Source organism: Mustela nigripes, chromosome 15 (genome assembly GCF_022355385.1).
Source record: "Mustela nigripes isolate SB6536 chromosome 15, MUSNIG.SB6536, whole genome shotgun sequence".
Lineage (NCBI taxonomy): Eukaryota > Metazoa > Chordata > Mammalia > Carnivora > Mustelidae > Mustela > Mustela nigripes.
In genome coordinates this window covers 9,100,455-9,119,306 of record NC_081571.1, presented here as the reverse complement: position 1 = coordinate 9,119,306, position 18,852 = coordinate 9,100,455, and the positions used below count along the sequence as shown (strand labels likewise).

General features: G+C 42.5%; 1 protein-coding gene across 2 annotated transcripts in view; it reads right to left on the bottom strand.

Moving 5' to 3' along the window:
* WASF3 (WASP family member 3) overlaps window positions 1-16,554 on the bottom strand; it is a 128,497-nt gene extending 111,943 nt beyond the window's left edge. The window contains exon 1 of one of the 2 annotated variants that reach the window (XM_059377587.1): window positions 16,430-16,554. The gene's annotated coding sequence lies outside the window, so the exon portion shown is untranslated. The remainder of the gene's footprint in view (window positions 1-16,429) is intronic. The other variant, XM_059377586.1, reaches the window with a different exon arrangement.
* Window positions 16,555-18,852: the final 2,298 nt, after the last annotated feature.

The following is an 18,852-nucleotide window of genomic DNA, read 5'->3' as shown; positions in this document are numbered from 1 at the left end:
CAAAGCATTTCACTAATAAAACTTCTCCCCCTACCCTGAAAGCAAAGAAATCTGTAACACAACACTCAAAACGGAACTGAACAGCCTCCAACAGGCACCTACAAATCTAATACAGAAACTGAGATCAGAATCAGTGTGAAAAGGAAGTGAAACAAAAGCAAACTGAATTTATTTACAAAAGAAATTTTGAAAAATCTTATTAAAAAAGACGGAATTAAAAGGTGCCCAAATGAGAATAAATACAAATGAAAATTTAATGAAAGGTGTTGATAAAAAATGAGAAAACCACCAAAATAAAAAGATAAAGAAATTAGTATACAGAAAGGAAGTGAATGAAACAGAAAACAGGCAAAGAAAGTCAAACATCATGTAACTGAAGATATATATATTCCAAGATACTTGTACTCCAGACTCTGGGAAAAGATATTTAACATACTGAAAGAGAGTATTTAAAACAATAATCAGAGACACTTTTCTGGAAATTAAAAAAGACTTGAACCTACACATTAAAAGAGCCAATTAGTGAAAACTGAAAAGAACAAATAACTCTAAAATGTACTCTATAAATAGGGGCTCCTGGGTGGCTCAGTCGTTAAGCGTCTGCCTTTGGCTCAGGTCATGATCTCAGGATCCTGGAATGGAGCCCCGCATTGGGCTCCCTGCTCGGCAGGAAGTCTGCTTCTCCCTCCCCCACTCACCCTGCCTGTGTTCCCTCTCTTGCTGTGTGTCTCTCTCTCTGTCAAATAAATAAAAATCCAAAATAAATAAATAAATAAATAAAATGTACCTTGTCAGACTTAAGATATAAAAAAGATAACTTACAATACCAGAAAGTCAGACTTACACAAAAGTAGCAAATCATTTTCAAGAAACTTAAGGGAAAAGAGCAAAAACAAGGTTTTTATACCCAGCGAAACTATCATTTACGTATCAAGGCCTTGAAAACTACTTGAACAAGCAAGAACTCACAAAATACTTATATGTGCACCCATCCTGATCATCCTTCTCAACTCAGGCTCATCATTTGAATCACAGTACACCCCAGAACAATCTGAGCGACTATTTTTTCAGTTCTTCCAAAGATACACAACTAATACCCTTCTAGATGCACAGGAAAGAAGTTAATCCGTTACAGTCAATGGATGCATTATGGCTTGAATTCCATCTAAACCAGGCAGTTAAACAGGGCTGGAGGCAAAGGTGGTCATAAACAGGTGACAGGTAGAAGCTTGAAGGCACAACATCTTGATTTTGAGGCTTTCAATACCCTTGCCTTATGGCTGCCAACACCCAGGGCTGAGAGACCAAGAGCTGCAGGTGCAGAACATGACTCTTCTCTCCAACTTCTGCCCCAGGGTAACCCAGAGCTTCATTATAACATAGTTACATTGTGGTTTCAACTCCCCATGGGGGAAGATGGCCATGACAGTTATGACAAGAACCTTGGAGAGCCAAAAACTCCCCCTCCTAACCAGTAGGAGGCGACGCTTGGATGACTGGAATCAATTTCGGTCGGAGACCAACCTCACTATGACCCACGACCTATGCAAACATGAAGAGACACCACTCACCCCAGTGCAGTTGCCACTTCTGGGCCTGTCCACTCTCTCATTTTGAGAGTATACCGTCCTTAATAAACTGCTTTGTGCTTGCTACTTTCCTTCTGGCTGTCTTTATTCAAGTACGACTGTGTGGATCATAACGTAAATCTCACACAGGGAATCTAAGAACTGAGACATCTATTCACACAATGCAGACTCTCCCACGGGTAACAGAATGACTGAAGAAGCTTACACAAAAGTATTAATAACAAGTGAACAGTTTATGCATTCAATTATAGAACTAAAACTAAAAACAAGACTGGCGTCATGGGCAGATGAATGGTATATAAACCTATGACAAAGTAGAAAATTGTGACTGAAATAATGAGAAGATAAAAGAGAAAGAAAAAAGAACAGAATAAAGTCACTATTATATAGGTTACAGGTGAACATCAAACGATGCCATTTAAAGGTGATATAGAAGACAGTAAAAGAATAGGTTAAAAACTGGGAAGGGGATTAAAGGTACTACAAATGTATATAATTGAGAAGTAACCACTAGAACAAAAATTTAGTCCTTCCTAGATATGAAGTTTTTTTTATTAAACTCAAGGAAAACACACCTAATAATGAGTGAAACAGTAAGTAATTATATCATAAATAACCGATGTGAAAACAAATATATCAGTTATGACAGTAAATGTGAATGAACTGAACTTGTCTACTTGAGAATTCTTCAAACTTGCTTAGAGACCAAAGGCCAACTCTATGCTGTACATATGAGAAGACATATTTGAAATGCAATGATTCATAAAACTTCTGAAAGAATTCCACATCTAGATACTCCCGCAAAATATTAAAAGATGAACACAGAATTGGTTAAAGAAAGGGAGCAGACAAAAATGCACTACAGAAATAATAATGGCCTATACAGAAATGGCAACACTGATAATACAATTCAAGGCAAAAAAATAAGTAACTGAAAAATATACATACATACTGAGTTCTTACTATGGGCTAGGCCCTGTGTCAGTGACCTTGTATTCTTTAACATAATAAACAGATTAACCAATAGTGTGAGTATAATCACCCATTATACAGATGAAGAAATGAGGCAAATATAGCTAAATAACTTGTTCAAGATCACAGAGTTAATATGTTTTGAAATTAGGATCTGAAGTTAAGTCATGGGACTCCAGATCCCATTCTTTTAACCATTACATCAAAAGTGTATACAGAACAATTATTCTTAATTATCAAAACTAGGGATCAAAATCTCAAATATCCGGGGCGCCTGGGTGGCTCAGTGGGTTAAGCCGCTGCCTTCGGCTCAGGTCATGATCTCAGGGTCCTGGGATCGAGTCCCACATCGGGCTCTCTGCTCAGCAGGGAGCCTGCTTCCTCCTCTCCTCTCTCTGCCTGCCTCTCTGCCTACTTGTGATCTCTCTCTGTCAAATAAAAAAAAAAAAAAATCTCAAATATCCATTCACAACTGCAGAAAGCATATAGTCATTGGGCACCTGGGTGGCTCACTCAGTTAAGCCTCTGTCTTCAGCTCTGGTGAGGATCCCAGGGTTCTGAGATCAAGCCCCTCAATGGGCTCCCTGCTCAGCAGGAAACCTCCTTCTCCTTCTCCCACTCCCCCTGCTTGTGTTCCCTCTCGCTGTGTCTCTGTCAAATAAATAAATAAAATATTTTTTTAAAAATAAAATGCAATGATTCAAAAAAGGTTAAAAATAAAGGGACACACAAGAACTTATCGGACAAATGGAAGACAATTAGGTTGCAATCATACCAGACAAAATAAAATTTAAGACAAAAAGTATTTGAATGGATAAATCCTAAAAGCTATTATTTCACAATGAAAAAAATCTTATTAACATCTGTAAACCTAGTAACGGAAACTATAACCAATCCAAGAAGAAAGAAATATAAACTCTATAAATAAGAGACAGGCACCACTCGATACATAAAACAGGTCAAGGGGAGAAAAATAAGGACTAAAAGTATAAGATCTAGAAGCACCTGGGTGGCTCAGTTGGTTAAGCCTGTGCCTTCCACTGAGGTCATGATCCCAGGGTTCTGGGATCCAGCCAAGCCCAGCATCGGGCTCCCTGCTCAGAGGTGAGCCTGCTTCTCCCTCTGCCCCTCCCCCTACTTGTGTGCACATGCTCTCTTTCTCCCTTGCAGATAAAAAAATATTTTTTTAAAAAAGTACCCACAGTAGTCAAAATCATAGATAGAAAGGAGAATGGTGGCTGCCAGGAGCTGGGGGAAGAAAACAATAGGGAGTATTCAGTTGGTACAGAATTTTGGTGGGGGGGATGAAAATACCTAATTACCAAGGGGGGCGGTGGGGGAGATGCAGGGGTTGGGGGAGGAAGAGGAGGAAATAAAATACACAATTACCTCCAAAAAGGCTGAAGAAGCCCCTGGCAAAATTCAACATCCATTCCTAATTTTGAAAAAGTCCTCTCTTGGATGAACAGGAATGGAGGAATAATCCTTAACAAGACTTTACCGAGAGAGATAGAGAGAAATAGAGGGAGAAAGAGGGAATGAATGAGTAGGAGCACCAACTGGGCCAAAACCAGAGGCATGCCCACAAAGGCCAAGAACCAAGCAAGGATGCCCACTACCTCTTCTATGATTTAATACTGTTCTGGAGCCATTCACCAATACAGTCAGATAAGAGGAAACAAAGACGCAAACAATGGAAAAAGGAGAAATAAAATTCTCTACTGGCTGATGACAGGACAGTAAACCTGGAAAACCAAAAAAATTAATGATGGAAATAACTCAAGAAAGAGAATTCAGCAAGGCAGCAGGATATAAAAAACAAAACCTTCATATACACAAATAATAATAGCTTTCATATACATAAATAATAACTGGTTAGAATGTACAATGGAAGAGAAAACCTCATTTAAAACAGCAACAGAAAAGAATATAAACTTAACAAGAAGTGTTCAAGACTTACATGAAGAAATCTATAGATTCACACATTCCTAAAAGGCACACAAAATGAGACTCCAGAATCCACCATTCTTGGTCAAGACACCACAACTTTATCAGGTTGTCAGTTCTCCCTAAATTAATTTATAAATAGAACGCAATTACAATAAAAATTACTCAGAAGTTTCTTTACGGAGCTACACTAGTTGACACTCAGTTAAATCTGACTAGGAGGAGCTATTGAAGGAGAACTAGCTCCACCAAATATTAGAACAAAGCTCCATGATTAAAACTGTGGTAGTAGCACCTGTATAGGCAGCCAGACCCCAAAAATGCAACCAAAATCCCAAAAATAGACCCAATCTACTATTTAGAAATCTAATATATAACAATAGTGGCACCTCAAATGACTTGAGCAAAGATAGATTTCAGAAATGTTGGGACAACTGAATCCATTCTTATATCACATATCAGAATAAACTCCAAGTACAGCAGAAATATAAATGTAAAAACTGAAAACTATCCAAGTTCTTAAAGAAATCATTTATGTAAGGAAAGGTTTTCTGACCCTGACCTAAAATCCATACCCAAAAGTTATATGTGAATTTTTGACTGCCCAGGGATTGGCAGCACTAACCCCCATGTTAAGGGTCAACTGTACTTCCTCTGGGTTTAGTCTGCTGTACTTTTTGTAACCTCTTGAGATGGCTGCACAGATCACTAAATTTTTTTCAGTCTTTCTTCTTTCCTAATATACATCTTTCCTAATATACAGCTATAAACTTCCCTCTAAGTACAACTTTAGCTGCATCCCACAAATTTTGGTATGCAGTATTTTTATGTTAATTCTGATCAAAATATTTTGTCAATCTTTTAAAATTCCCATGATTCATGGGTTATTTAGAAACAACTTTGCTTTTTGCTATTGACTTTAGTTTAACTTATATTGTTCTGTTTGACTTGAATCCTTTGAAGTATCCTGAGACTTGCTTTTGTCCCACAAGCTGCCAGCCTGGGTGAATGTCCAAACACTAGTAAATATTGTGTATTTTGAAGTTGTTAGGGGCAACATCTAGCCATGCAAGGCAAATTTATTAATTGTGTTGTTCAAATCTTCTACACCCTTACTAAAGTTTGTTCACTCTGATAGAAGCGTTGTGTAAAAAAAATATTAGTAACTCCCTCTATGATTAAGAATGAATCTCTTTCATCTCTCTATTTCTATTAAAGTCTATATTATAATCACTAAAATTCTCTTCAGATAATCTAGACACTCTACAAAAGAGAAAAGAAAGGTGAATAACTTTCTCAATGCCAGTGAAAATGGCAGCAATTTTTTCAGCCAATTATTATCCAAAATCATCATTATAGACATCCTCCAAGATTTCACTGGGTCAGATCCAATAACACCAGACAGCAGATCAACTTGCTTAATTACTCAGAGGTATATTTTGCAACTAATTCACACTGCTTGGCTCATGGAAAAAAGTTAGCAATGTGTCACAATACACTCCATAGTGTATGACTTTTCTTCCATTTTTCTGAACCAAAATTACCTTGGTCTTGCTCTCTGGCAAAGAAGGCTAAGATCAGCCCTGCCCCTTCAGCGCCCACTGCATTGTATCCCATTGAGGCCCAATGCAATCTTAGAATCACTCTCCCACAATGCTCCAGACAGCAATCATTACAATCTGAAACCCACTGCCACCTCTGCTTGATGGTCGAATTTCTGACGGTCTGTATGTGCAGTCTTTCCAAGAATATCCAAGTTAGGGTACAGAATAGGCATCTATTAGTCTTCATCAGTGTCCTCCCATTTTCTCAGGTCAGGGTGTCATCTCCCACTTGGACGAAGCACCCCTCCCATGCAATCCCAGGGCACTTTTGGCTTTCCCATCGATAGCTATATACCATAGTGATCTTTTTACATGTTTTTCTCTGTTACACTATTGCCCCTCAAGGAAAGGAAGCATTTGATTCATTTTGATATCCTCAGCATACCAATACCTAGCAGGCAGACACACTCCTTCATACTCTTTCTTGTCCCCTACAATCTATTCTCTACACTGCATACCTAGTGATCCTTTTAAAATCTAAGACAAATGGTATTGTTTCCCTGCTCAAAAACTTGCAATGGCTTTCCAACTCACTCAGAATAAAATCCAAAGTGCCACCACAGTCTCATGGACCCTACAGGATCTGGCCCTTTATTACCTCTCAAACCGCCCCCCGCCCCCCGCCCCCGCCCACCAACACATACACACACACCACTTACTCATACTACCTTCCTACCACCTTAAGGGCCTTTGAACTTACTGTTCCTCCTTCCACAAGGAGGAACAGTAATAGCTGCCAAAATAACTGCCTGTCTGGTATACTCCTTCACCTTCATCACACCTCTGTCAACTGTCATCTGAGGGATGCCTTTCCTGACCACTTCCCTGACCACATTACAACAAATGGCAGTCCCTGATACTCTATCCTCTTACTTCTTTATTTTCTCTACAGCCCTTATCGTTACATATATTTATGTTATTTACTTATTATCCCCCACCTCCGCACTACAATGTGATCTCAGTAAGAAAGGGCAGAACCTCACCCTCCTGAACAGCGGTTGGGATGTTTTGGGATGTTTTGCTCTAAAGAGATAGTGAATATTTCACACTCTGTAGTTTAGACCATCTCTGTTGCAACTACTCAGCTCTACCCTATAGCACGAAAGCAGCCCCAGAGAATATATAAACGAGTTGGCAAGCCCATGCTCCAATAAAATTTTTACAAAATCAGGCAAAAGACCAGGTTTGGCCCAAATGCTACTGTTTACCAACCCCAGTCCTAGAATAAGCTTTGCATGCAGTACATTGACTTTGAATTAATCGATCATTCCTGTTCTTAGTCTCTAAGGCTTCCTTTAATTGACAAAATAAAATACCAGCATTCCAACCACATCAGAAAAGATAACTCCAAACCAGCTTCTATAAATCTTTTACCAAAAAATCCACTTGAAGCTAATATATAGTCCTGAATGGCTTCTTTGACAGATATGCAATGCGTTTATTCTTACCACTAGAAAGTACATAAAAGTTAGTTTGACCCTCTGCAGAAATGTTTTAAGTAAGTTGTGTTTCAATTCATTTGAAACCAGTGAAGAATCAGCCTCATAAAAACCATGTCCTAGGGCTCCCTGTGTGGCTCAATTGGATAAGTATCCAACTCTTTTTTTTTCTTAAGGCTTTATTCATTATTTGAAAGAGCGAGTGAGCGAGAAACAGCATGAGCAGGGGGAGAGGGAGAAGCAGACTCCCCGCTGAGTAGGGGGCATGACATGGGACTCGATCCCAGAACCTTGGGATCATGACCTGAGCCCAAGGCAGTGGCTTACCAGAGTGAGCCACTGAGGTGCCTCAAGTGTCCAACTCTTGATCTCAGCTCAGGTCTTGATCTCAGAATAGTGATTTCAAGCCCTGTGATGGGCTCTGTGCTGCACGTGGAGCCTACTTCAAAAAAATAAAAATAAAAACATGTTCTCTGTGCTGCATGTCACTCACTTCAGCTTTCAATGTAACCAATACAAAACCTTAAGTGTGAGTTCAGAGAACATATTAAGGAAAGGAAACTGGTATGCTTTCTGTGGGTGATGAAACTACAGCACAGAACTGAGAATGTTTTCCCTTCTTTTTGGCCATCAGGACACTCAGCCAAGTTCCAGTCTGCAAACTGGTTATGTCACCAGTATCTGTGTCTTCTCTTCTCGGGGGTTCAGAGCCAGCCTACGTTTGAGTACAGCCAGTGGGATAACAAGTGGTGTGTGCTGGCCAATAAAACCTCCCACAGGACTTGGCTCTCTCCTACCCACCCGCTGAATTGAGCAGGAGGAAGTTCCCAATTCCTATTGGAGGCTGAGTCACAAGTGGAAAGAGCCTGACTACCGGAAGGGGCCTGTGGAAGACCACCCCAGAAGGACCCCAAAGCTTTTTTGTGCTGAGTCACTGAAATCTTTCTTGAGTAAAGCACTTAGCTCTCTAGGACTAAAACACTGACCTGAGAGGCCAGAAGCTTGTTGAAAGAATTGGTTTTATTGTTTTCAGTCATGATCTTCACACAGCTTTAATTCTCATTACTTATATTCAGCTTCATTGTCACGGGTATTTCCTATTAGCTAATTCAAATCTTTGTGTTATGGGGGACAAGGGACAAACATCCACTGTTTGTGTTCAGTAAAACCGTAAGCATCTCCAACAATGAAAATCTCAAAAAATATAATTGGATAAACATATATTTGGATAAATATAAACATTCAAAGAAAACCTTATTTGTAACTCTCACTTATAAACAGTTGAATAAACTGTATCAGGGTCCAGAAAGAAAGAAGGCTCGGTAAATACTAAAATGCAGGACAATATATTTTGTCTCAAATGGAATTGGACAATTGTTAGAAACCAAATAGCGTAGGAAATGGAACAATACATTTCTAAACTCTTATCTAGGACAACTAAGTAACCGTAAATGTAGCGTAAAAGAAAAAATGTTCTAACCCCTGTAATACCTATCCCTACATAATTCTATCAAGTGATGCAATGAAGCTATGTTGTTTCTGCATTTTTTTTTTTTTGAGAAGTAGTATGGAAAAAACTAGACATGTCAGAAAGGGAACTTTTTAGTCTATATAATGTAAAAGACAAACAGTGTATGAGCTATGAAAACTTTAACTGTAACTCACGTATGAACTTCATTATCATTGATAAGCCTCGCAATCATTCAATATTAAAATAACACCTTTTAAAAAGTAGTAATGTTTTGGGGAGCCTGGGTGGCTCAGTCAGTTAAGTGATCTCTTGATCTTAGTGCAGGTCCTGATCTCAGGGTTGTGAATCTAAGCCCCTGTGCTGGGCTCCATGCCCCTTCAAAAAAAAAAAAAAAAAAAAAAAAGGTAATGTTTTAATAACCTTGCCCCCTGCCCCCTGGCACATCTCAAAGGACAATTCACATTTTAGTAAAGCCTTTGGAAACAATGTTGTTTGCAGTGTGTAATTAAAATCCGAAGACAGGTGACTGGGGAATTTAGGGGTTTCTGTGCATTTCTGGTTTTTAAATTGAAAACCAGGATAATTAACTCTAAAAGATATACAGAACAAGAAATAAATACTATGGAAAACCAAGAACCAAGATATGTTTTAAATTCTCTAGGTTTGGTTATAAACAAAATGTACTTTTCTACTTTTATCAAAAATGGGGATGAATCCTATATTGAAAAACTACAATATTTCCCCCCAAAATTAATATCTTACTTTTGAAGGGATGGAAGTCACATCTGTTCCTCCTCATTGTAAGCTGTGAAAAGACTCTCTCAGAATGTCAGAATGATACAAATATAACATAAGCTGCTCCCTCTCTTCTCTCTCTCCTGTCACACTTCTGGTTAATGTCATCCCCCTACTGGACTAGATACTTCAACCCCTAAGTGTGTAGACATTGTTCCTTCCATGTTCCACAGGAAGCGATTTAAATCCACCAACTTCTCCATAAGTGTTCATTCCAAACAGCATAGAATATGGCCCCGCAAAAAGTTACAAAGTCAATTCAGAGCTGAACTGTGCCAAGGTAACAATTTTAACACAGGACTGCCTTACAAAACAGGGACTGGGGATGTCATGTACATGTTTTGAGGGGCTGAAAACAAAACTGTGACATTAATAGGGCCTAGTGACTCAGCCCAGGTTTTTAAAAATTACCTAGTAGTGACCGTGTTCTGCTTATTCTGTGGTCCTGAATCAAAACACAGGACACGTTCAGGTGATGAAAAAATATTTGTTGAGTATCTACTATGTGCAAAGAATACACCATTTCTTCCATTTAGCTGATAAAAAGTGGCCACATGGATTCGTAGTTCAGTCAATCACATCCATACTCTTCTGTTGCAATATAATTTCTCTAAACCGCTCGTGTGCACGAAATGGATAACAGCACGCAATGAGAGGAGCCAGATGAGCTAAAATGGAACCCCAGCAGCATGGTAATAAAATCTTCAGCATGCACTGGAGCACAACTTTAAAAATCCAATACGGCTTTCAGTCACTAGTAAAAGGAAGTAGTCAAGGACCAGAGATCACAAAGTCTATGGGAAAATGGCCAGTTGGAGTGAAGGAGGCACTGGGTGTTACCCCTGGCCACAAAGGTTGTGACCCAAACAACAGTGTGCACATGACCACATGCTTAAAAGGTTACTTAACAGAGCTGGAACACATCTACTAAGTGCTGGCTATATACAAGGCACTGTGCTGTCTGGTGCCTGCCCACAATGAGTTTACAGTTAACAAAACAATTTACCTCTGTTTTCCCTCTCTAGGTGTGGAGGACAGGAGCTTGGTCCTAGCAACGCTATTATCACTGGTAACCAGAATGATCTGTGGTAGGCATTCAAACGTGTGGACTGCTGCAAAGAACCGTAAAGCAAAATATAAAAGAAAAATAACAAAATAAATAAAACTCTGCAATAGTGCAAGAATATACAATACAGCAGAAGACGTCTTTAGGTCAATTTCAAGGCCATTGCTTCCGAGAGGTCAGAGGGCACCTGAAGAACAGGCCCAAGGGAAAACTCCACAAGCAAAAAGTCTCTGAGAAATGATCCCAGACACTGAGCTCAGCGTTGAGGTCCAGAAGCACCTACCAGACCTGAGAGAGGAGAAATTACCCTGGGATATCTGAGATGTTTAAAGTTTAAAAAAAAAAAAAAAATCAACAGAAGAAAAGAGCTAACCTGAAAGAGAAGAGGAGAGACACAGATCCAGGGAAAAGAAACAAAACAGAGAAGCTCCAAAGATTAAGGGCGAAATCTGAGTATGGAAAAATCACTCTAATCTAAGGACATCTGCTAAGATGGGAGGATAGGCTCTCACGCAGAACAAAACCGACCTTGGACACTGACAGCAGACAGCGCCCACTCAGAAAGGAAAACAGGACAGCACAGTCACAGACAATACGACCTTCAGGGGACGCCAGGACAAGAGGCACGGCCTTGCCCAGAGCACCCCACCCTGACAAGGACCCATGAGTCCCAAGAAAAGCATGTCTTAAAGAAGAAAAAAAGCATCCTTTTTTAAAAAGAAGTTAATAAAATAAGTCGTTGTTAAAAAAAAAAAAAAAACTCACCCTGTACCAGATGTCCCTCTCTAGTGAATGCCCTTCTTTCCTCCTCATAACCAAGTTTTAGGAAGCAGTGACCACCCTGATTAGCTTCCCTGCCTGAGTGCCATTCACTCCTTAGTCCACAGAAGTAAGGCTCCCCTGAGACTCCTCCAGTGAAAACCAGTAATTTGATCCTAGGGCTAAATCCAATGGAAACTTTAGAACAACTCTCTATCTGGATGTCTGGCTAGCGCGCACGCGTGTGTGTTCTCTCTCTCTCTCTCTCTCTCTCTCTCTCTCGGTTCCTTCACATGCTCAAAACTCTCCACTCAAAAACAAAACGAAACAAAACAAAAAAACCAACAACAAAAGAAATACCCCCACCCCTTTACCCATCCTCCTGGACCCACCCTTTACCACCACCACCACCCCTCTTAAGAGCTGTCTACACACTCTGGCACCACTTCCTGGCTCCCACTATTAAACCCCTGGCCATCCCGCCCATGTCCCCATCACCGTGTCACCACTGACACCACCTATATTACTAGTAACTTCCTGGTTTAGCATCCCTCTTTAGTGATGTTCCCTTGGACCATGGCTTCTAAGACACTCTTCATGGACCCCTCCCCCACACACACAACTGCCCTCCTCAGTCTCAGTGTGGGAGCCTATTCTCTCCTATGTATCTTTTGAACACAAAAGCTCCTCAGATCACATTCTACACCACTCCTTTTCTCACTCTGTACATACTTCTTGAATAACTTCATCCACTCCAACAGCCTCCATTAACAAATACAGGCATAGGCAGAGATTCCAGAAAGTTCTGGAACTTTCTCTAAAAGAGACTTTCTCTGTTCATTGCACTCTTAGTGTCTCAGGCCAAAAGGAATGCCTGAGTAATTGAAACACTGGATAAGTTCAAATATCTTAAGTATTTTTTGCCCTAACAACTTATTACCCATTTTTTTAAAACACACTTCAACTGAGAAAAAAATCAGTCTATTTCTGTCATTATTAAATAAACCACAGGTACAATTTCTCAAACCTTGGAGTTGGACTGGATATCACCTCGTTCATTTCCTGTTCCACACTGATTTTCACAGGAAATGCAACCACTGAACACCCAGCCTTACAAACTTATCAAAAGGAAGGCAGCGCAACAGACAGTAGAAACTATTGATGACTTTGAGCTAGCATTTCCCACAAGGTTGGACAAATGTTATGCACCCTTGAGCTTCCTTCTACAATTCAATATCCTGCAGTCTCCTTGTGAGTTCACTGCACCACATCAGCACACAGTTTCGGAACTGTGGTGCTAAGGACTCTTAGATGTCTGTCTCCAGTCCAGACACCCTCAACACCCCAACATCCCTAAAACACTGTGTCCCATAGCCACCTGAAACTTAACAAGGCCAAATGCACCTGTCTTTTTTTCCTCCAAATGGCTGCTGCTCCATAAGAAAGGCACCATTATCCACCCAACTGGCCAGTTAGGACTCAGCACCACCCTGAACTCCTCCCTCTCCAAACTCCCCCACCACACATACAACCCCCAGCCAAGAACCAAGTCCCAGCAATTCCACCTCCTTGACCTTCTTGCCTTCCACGCTTGCTCCCCTCCATCCATTTTGTAAAGGGCAAATCGGATCATGCCCTTTTGCTTCAGAATTCTGCAACTATTTCCTTTTGCCTATAGAGGAGTCCAAACTCCTTACAATAAGAATCACAAGACCCCCCTATGGCTCGGCCCCTAGTCACCTCTGTCTCTGTTTCTTGCCACTTCCCTGCCATTCTGCAATTGGTCGAGCCACATACGTTTCCAGTTGCCCCAATTCACCCTCTCTCTGACAGCCTTTATCAAGCCTCTCCTCAGCCCTGACTCAGACCAATTTCCTTCTCTCTTATTGCTCTGGGAAGCCTTTCTCATCTCTCTGAATCATCCCAAAGCTTGGGTTTGCGGTCATCCTGTGAGCTCCTCTAGCTGACCCCTTTCAGGGCACGTACCATATGCTGTACTGTAACCAATGGTTAAAACTGTCCAAGAGAACCCAGCTGAACAGGCTCTGCAAAAGGTATCCACCTTGCTTATCTTTGTATCCCCAGCACATAGGATCAACTCTGCAATAAAGCAAGCGAATGTACTGACTAGGTCATTCATGTGATGCTTCACATCCTTCTCTGCTTACTAACGCCATCACAGCACTGATTGCACCATGCTGAAATTGTTAGTTAGTCTCGGCAGACTATCAACATCTTAAGAGCTTTTCTCTCTTATTTCTGCTATGCCTGTATCAAAATAGTACAGGTACTTAGCAAGCATCCACGAAACAGCTTCTGAAGAAAAAAGCCGACTGAAAAAATTCTGGATGTCCCCACCCCACTGGATTAGGGGTGGCTACCTCTGGAGAAAGAAACAGGACAGGGCACCAATAACAGGAGGTAAAGAGAACTGAAATTTGTTACTCCATGTATCTCCATAGTGATACTCCACTGATTTTATAATATGCCTTATTTAAGTATGACTGTCATACACTATTCCTGTATTACCAGCATAAAATGTATCCTGTGTAAAGAACCAGTCCTGAATAACACGTGCACTTGCAAGCAGCGTTTGGCTCCACGCACCCTAGAGCAAGTCCGGAGAAAAGAGGAAAACCGGCTTCTAAGAAAAAAAGGACTGAGAAGGTAAGCATCTACATCTGTACAGCAGCGTGGAGGCAGTCCCAAGAAAATATAAGGAATGACAATAGCATATAAGTGGAAAATATAACCTGTGATTATTCTTCAAAGAAAGTTCTGGGAACTCTAAAAGAAGACAACTTGCACTGGCCGGCCAGGGCAGACAATTCTTTTAATACTTATATTAAGCAACTGTTTTAGTAGAACATTCCAAAAACCAAAAGGTGACTTGCCACATGCAGGTTACTATGGGAAGTGTAAAAGAGACCTACAAAGACCCGCTAGAATAGACAGGAGTCTACAGCGTTGGCATGACCACTTAGCCAAGTGCATTCCACCTTTATTTTCAGAATTTTTAAAAAGACTGTAGCACAACATTGACTATAAGGTCATAAATTTTAAGGAAACAGATAAAACAATGCTATAACAGTCAGCAACTGGAAGTAGCAAGAATAATTTGTATATGTGGATAGTTCCAGAACTAGCTTCTTTTCCCTGCTAGAAGACAACAGTGAATACAGGTCAGATTGTAAATATAAGTCAAACTTCCCAACCTAGTGAGTTTTAAACATCCAAAAGGACACGACTTTAGAGAATACAAATTAAGATCTTCAAAAATGAAGGAAAATGAGCGCTATGGGGACCCTGGTAGAAAGGAGACCAGACACAATAAAAACTGCCTATGGGAAAGGTCAAACCTCGCTTTCCTTTGTTTAACCTCTCACGTAGATAAAAGAACTAGCTTTCAAGAATCACCGCATTGTTTCACTGCAAGAAAAGGAAAGTTGAGTAAAGCATATACAAAAAAGAAGCAAGCAACCGAGGTTCAGCAGACTGTGCCCTAGAGGCAACAGAAAAATAAGTCAATTATAACACTCTAAACTTAGTTTTGATAGAGATGGAGACATTTAAGTTTAGACAAACCTAATTTTTATAAAATGAAAAAATGTTTCAAATACTTAGCCCCTCCCCTCATAAAATGTGGGCCCTGAATCTTAAAATTTCATGCCCCAGCATGCATTTGATTTGGACAATCACAAAGCAAAAAAAAACCTTTTAATTCTCGGTTTTAAAAACTCCAAAATTATTACTGCTACTAAGTGCGAATAGAAAACTGATCCCCACGTGAGAAAGAATTCCTAATACGCATAACAGTGGCTAAGAAAATGAGATGCTCCCATTCATCCGTAAGCCCATCGGTTAGCTTCTTAATAATTAAGAACTCTACTCTCCGCCACGAAACTATCCCTTGCAGAGAGGCTAAACCAAGAAGAAATCGCCATTGCCTCTAAGTAGCACAGACGGAGAGGGGAAGGTTTTCCACTCGCTGGAGCTCCCGCACGGAGGAGGGCGAGAGGCCAGGCACCGCGGCCCCCTCCTGCAGCACAAGGAAAGTCTCCCGGGGATGATCCATACCCCCGAAGCGGCTCCCGGGCGCGCAGCCCTCTCCCCTCGCCCTGCAGCGCGCCCCTCGCCGGTTGTACGACCCCCTGCCCTGCGCTCGGGGAGCCGAGCCTGGCTGCCGAGGCCGGGAGCCCCGCGGGCCCGCAGCCCCTGGGGAGGGGGCACCAGGCGCAGAAGCGCAGGGAGGGCGAAGCCATGGAGTGGGCCCGACCCAGGGCGACCGGCATGCGGAGACTGGGCCACATGAGGACAGGGCGCGCGGTACCGAGGGATGTTAAAGTCCCGGACGCGGGGTAGCCCTGGGCACTGTGCGTGGGGCGCGAGTGGAGGCCCGGACGCCAACTGCGGCCGGGATGGCGGGCGCCCGCCCCGCAGCCCGGGGAGCGCACACCGGGCATGCCGCGGCGGAGGACTGGGGAGGACGGCGCGGGCGAGAGCGGCCGCCGGGCCGCGCTGCGACGGCGGGAAGCCCCAGCCAGCGCGGGAGCCAGCGCGGAGGATGCGGCCGGGCTGCAGGGCAAGGCGCGGGGCGGCGCCGCGGCCCGCAGTGGGCCCCGCTGCCCTCCCGAGAGCGCCCGGCGCGATGCAGCAACTTCACTTAGCCACGGGGCTGCGGGGGCCCGGCCCGCGCCCACCCCTCCCCCGGGGCAGCCGCTCGGCCCGGAGCCAAGCAGCGAAGCGGCCAGGACTGAGGAGTCCGACCGGCCGCAACCCGCACTCACCCGTCCGCGATTCCGCCGCCGGCCCCGGAGCTGCGCTCCGAGCTCCATGGTCCCACCGCGCCGCGGCCGCCCGGCGCCCCCGCCCCGCAGCACACCGCACGCAGCGGCGCCAGCGACGCCGCCTCCGGCCCGGCCACGGCCGCGGCCACGCCCCCTCTCGGCTGGGGGCCCGGCCGGAGCAAGAGGGGGACTCAGCGCCGGCTCCACCAACCAGAGGCCTCTCACCAAGCCGCTTCATCAGGATTGGCGAGCGCCTCAGCCAATGGGAAAACGGAAGGAGCGCGGAGCGTCGGCGCCGAAGGGCGGGGGATTGCGGAGGAGGTGGCTCTCACGATCGGTCCTCCGCCCCCCATTCCGGCTGAGGCTTTGGCCCTAGTGCCTCCAGAGTGGAGAGGCAGGGATACTTTGGGCCGAGTTTATTTTAAGGGGCCCTTCCATCACCTTTGCTGACAATGTACCCATTGCAGTCCCTTTGAGTTTCCACCCGTTCCCTAACCTTACCTGGGTTTTGAGGGCTCCTGCAAAAACGTCCATCTACCTGTAGGTAGTCAGAGGTCCCGCAGGGTTAAGGGTTCAGGCAACCTTGAGAGGATAATAGCCATCGTCATCTGTTGGTTTTATGCCCTTCTCAAATCCGTTAGCGTTTCTGCCTATTCTCATATCCTTCTACAGAGTCTTCCCTTTTTAATCATCTTGTCTCCAGTCTCCCTCCACCCCACATGTGAGAAAATTCACAATGCCTATTAAACATGACATAACATTGAAACTAAACCCCGTAGCAATGAAACACAGCCAGGTGGTACTTGATGACACAGATGTAAACTTAAGAATGCAAGAGGAAAGGAAAGGAAGAGAAGAAAAGAAAGAAAAGCCAAGTATGTTCTCCTAGGTCCTGAAGGAAAGGTTAAAAACATTAGATAGAAATGTTATCTATATTTCAGTTTGCATGCCTTTATTCTTTTTGATTTACAAGTAAAATCACTAAATTGAAAAAAACTTAAGAAAAAAGTTCAAATCCTAATGAAGAGTCCAGAAAAAACTAATTCAGGTTGTCTTGCTCTTGACTGTACAGATGTGTGATAACGGTTCACATCTGTTACAGCTAGTTACAGCAACTACCAGCTAGGCAAAATGAATAGCAGTTGCTAACAATATTAGCAATGTTTGCAATACCAGAGGTGCCGAAGAAAAATCCCCAGTCCCTCTTCATGTTAATCTGTTAACCCACCTTACTTCCAAAGGAACAATTTCAAAAGCCCTATTTTAAGGTAACATGTACTTAGTTTCCATTTCATGTCAACATGAAATATACTGACAATTAATAATGTAAATAGAACTGTAGTGAATTCTTAACAGTGTTCTGTGTTTGAAATATTGATACTAGAGTGATAAATTTCTTCTGAATTCAAAGCTGAATTGGTATACAAATGAAAATGACTTTCCTTCATTTTTGTCTTCACTTACCCCAGCAATAGCTTCCATGTCTGTATTTAGGTCATTGACTTAAAAACTCAAAAATAGGAAGCTGTAGGTTACAAAAAGTATGTTTTCAGAGTTACTAATCCCATTTCCCTTGCTCCTTCCCTCTTCAGTGAGCCCACCTTATATGAACTGCTGCTACACTCAGTTTACATCCACTATTAACCCTTAATCTTACTGTCCTGAAGCGTTCAGGATTGTTTCACATAGGTCGGTCTTATCTCTAATTAGGTGGTAAGTTCCATGAGGGTAAGGCCCTTATTTTAAACTCTTGCTTCCTCTCCCCATAATGTCTAATGCAGTGCTGAACATGTAAATATAACTCCATCTTAGCATTGTGTCTATAATATACAGAACTTTTTTCAAATGTAGTACTTCTGTGAACCAGTCCTTTAAATAAAAATTGCTCAGAATAGTCTTGTTAGGGAGATAGCGTCTCACACTTAACAGTGCTTAAAAAACGTTGCCACATCAGGGAGTGAATTGGTTGCCTGTAACAGAAACTTGACTAAATTCTTACCAAATAGAGGGTGCTTCTCATCACACAGCAAGAAGTCTAGAGACAACCCTGGGCTTCTGCAACACCTCCATCGTGTTGTGTACCTCAGATTCCTTCTATCCATCAGTTCTGCTGTCCTTGTCAGGTGACTTGGTCTCCTCACAAGATGATTGTTCCCATTCTGGGTACTGTATCACAATCTGGAAAATGGCAGGGATATGGGTAAAAGGCAAAAGATCAAAGAAGTGCATGCCAACTGGATCTTCCTTTTTAACAATTTTTCTGGGAAGGCCCAACCAGCATTTACTGGCTACACTGTGTCACACTGACTGTTTCCCCACCACCTGCCCCTGACCTCCACTCAATGCCAGTCTGAAATACTAAGTATTTAAGGCCAGGGACCTTGTCTGCAACAATGTCAGGTTTTTGTTAGTAAAGAAAAAGA